The sequence below is a fragment of the Pantherophis guttatus genome, chromosome 2, assembly GCF_059756535.1.
Source record: "Pantherophis guttatus breed Tessera chromosome 2, ASM5975653v1, whole genome shotgun sequence".
Classification (NCBI taxonomy): domain Eukaryota; kingdom Metazoa; phylum Chordata; class Lepidosauria; order Squamata; family Colubridae; genus Pantherophis; species Pantherophis guttatus.
This window is the reverse complement of record NC_142064.1, coordinates 284,026,929-284,029,952: the sequence shown is the minus strand read 5'-3', so window position 1 is coordinate 284,029,952 and position 3,024 is coordinate 284,026,929. Positions and strand designations below refer to the sequence as shown.

Genomic DNA, 3,024 nt, shown 5'->3' with positions numbered 1-3,024 from the left:
AGAATATCAGCCCAAGAGGGAAAGTGGCTAGATTACAATCCACCAACATGATGAACTGCCTGGAGAGAAAAATGAAGAATATCAGTGGACCGAAGTAAGAAAACCAAGCTAACTACAGAATGGGAAGGAGGAGGAAATATTAGGAAAAAACGTCCTGAAAGATTGTGGAATATACACTAAGGAAGAAGGGATTTAGAAACCGTAAGAAAAAGTCCGGGAGTGACCATTGTGAATGACGCAAGGGAGCAAACCAAAATGCAGATTGCCAGGCTGAGCTTTCCTTCTTGATCCATATTTTTTTAGAAAGCAGCTGAGAAACTGTCTTCCTTTTCAATTGGCAAGTCCTCTCTTCCGAAGGCATCCGTTTCTCGCGAGTCTCGCGGTCCCATCTCAATCGAGTCCTGCTCGGTCTGTCCTTCCTAAAAGGGTGGGGGCTCCAGCTTCTCCATCAGGGACTTGATCCAGCTTGTTCCATTAATCAGTTTGGTGGTGGCGATGACGTATTCAGTGCCCCCGTCTTCCATCTGAGAGAGGAACAGGAGGGCTGCGATTTTGGCGTAGGTCATGCCTCTCAGAAAGAAGACGAGAGTGACATGGTTTTCTCCATGCTGGTGCTTTTTCTGAAGCCCGGTTGGCAGCTACTGCCTCTCTTCAAAATTGGACCAGGAAGTATTTTTAAGATTTCTTCAATGCTTCGTCAACCTGGCCGGACAAGCAACTGTGCCAGGCGAATGCTTAGAGGCACATAACCACTGTAGACGTAAGAGATATTATTTGGGTTCTGCTCTTTGATGTTGTCCATACACAGATGCAAAGTTTTCCAGATGGTTGGGTAGTTGTTCCGACTGCCCAGCCGGGGCTTCAAAAGTCCAGCCTTTTCTAGGCTATTCAAGGTCAGCTGTTGACCTTATCGGTATCTATCCCAGACATATAATTCTTGCTCCATGGTTAAATTATCGAAGAAGTCTTCAGAGGTGGTGATGTCTTTCACGAGCTCCGCGATGGAGGTATGGTTCCCCAAAGAGCTTCTGGCAGCCTGCATGTGCAGCAGCTGTGAGACAAACTGCTTGATCTCCCCCACGGTTTTGGCGTGGTGCCTTTCCTCAAAAGCAGCTGAAATGATTTTGGCTTTCTTGCTCAAGACGCTGCCCACAGCATTGAGGTTCTTGTTGCAGATCTCCGTGTACAGCTTTTCCGCGGAGTTCAGCTGCAGCTTCTTGGCCTCAGTGGGGAGCTCCTTCACAGCCTCCCCCTGCTTCTTGGGTTAAATTTTTCAGGGGGAAGTTTTATGTAGGTGTTCTGAATTCTATATATTTCATCAATTAGGCCCTCATAAGTCAGTTGGGTAGCCAGAGGAGAGACCAAATCCACGTTGTGATCCAGCAGCAGAAGGGTATCGAAGACGGGCAGGATTGTGTTCTGGATCCCCGAAAAGTCCCTTTTCATGCGGACCATCATGTTTGCCACATGCCATGCGCACTCTCCTTTTCCAAAGATGAGTGGGATGGTTCCGTAGAGAGCCTGGAGCATCATGAGTCCTTTCACAGCATGGTAGAGGCAGGTCTGGTCATTTTCTAGGTAACACTTCTTAAAGGCGTTTTCTGACTCCATGGACAAGAGGTCGCTGTCAAAGGGAATGAGGAGGTCCAGGCTGCATTCCTCTCGGTGAATAAAACAGTGCAACACACCCAGTTCTTTGAGGCGCTGTTTGCACAACAAACTGCGACGCGGCACAAACAAGATGTAGAAATCCCGCTGCGGACAGCAGATTTTGTCTTCACTGAGCACATTGTCTGCAATTATGTTCATGAATTCTAACCTGGGCCTGACAAAGAAAATAATGTTCTAGACATTAGCCGGTGGAAGGTGACCCCCTTTGAGGGTGAACATTTTCTCCACCTCATGTTCCTTCAGAAGAGAATATTGCACAATCAATCCAAAGGGCCCAGTAACATACTCATCCCACATAATGGCCTTGGATCTGGTGCATTTGTCGAGGAAGGCGCGCAGCTTCCTCCGCCTGGCTTCCCGCAGCACAGTCAACGGGACGTGGCCCGAGCTGAGGTGAGCCACCATGGCTGCTGCGCTGAACTCAAAGCTGATGAATATTTTTCTGCAATGTCTTCTCTAAGTGTGTTTTCTACAAGAGGACATGAAATGATTCCACTGGATCATTAATAGCATTATCGCCAAATTAATAATAGGGATATTATCATATCATTAAAAGATTACTGCTACTTTATTATAATAAGTAACCATTATCTATATAAAACAATGTGAGAAAAATCACAAAGATACAGTCATCTATCGAGTACTAGATGCTAAAAATTAGTTCATTTCCAAATGGATTTTACTTATGCACTTCTCTCTATCACAAAATCATATTTTTATTTTCTGGAAGCTGGAATTTTTTTTAAGGAGATCAAAATAACTTTGTATAAGCATTATTATAATATTTGCATCACAAAAACATGATTTATCTATTTCTTTTATCAATGAAAATACACTTGTTCATAATTTCCAATTTTATCATTAAGATTAAAATTTATTTGAATACAAGTTTTAAGACAGTTGTATCCATTTAATTATCATGCCATCCAGCAATCAATTAACTAGATCCCCATTCATCACATCATGAATCATTTTGTTAATTCTTTGCTGAAAACAAGTTCTACCACCAGCATTCACACAATCCATTAAGGAAGTGGGATAGGTAGGAATTAGTTTGGAGGACCAGAGAAAGAGATGCAGGGAAGGATCAGATAAGATGGTGGGGGAGGATGAAGCAGCATCTGTGTTACAAGGAGAGAAAGAAATTCAGAGAAGGTCCTCCCAAATGTTTAGACTGTAAAAAGAGATGGTGAAAGATTTGTATTTTCATACTTGCAAGATTCTGTTAATATTGTCTTGCAGTAAAATAGAATTAGTTCATCTGGTCATTTTCCTGTCTTAGTCTTGCAACTTCCTTCTTAACAAATCCTTGCTTTCTGATAATCACCCTCTTGTTTCCAAAGAGTTTATGAA

At 43.1% G+C, this 3,024-nt stretch overlaps 1 pseudogene; it reads right to left on the bottom strand.

The window, feature by feature from the left end:
- Window positions 1-419: 419 nt before the first annotated feature.
- On the bottom strand, window positions 420-2,076 carry LOC148116052 (vacuolar protein sorting-associated protein 33A pseudogene; annotated as a pseudogene).
- Between the last annotated feature and the right edge of the window lie 948 nt (window positions 2,077-3,024).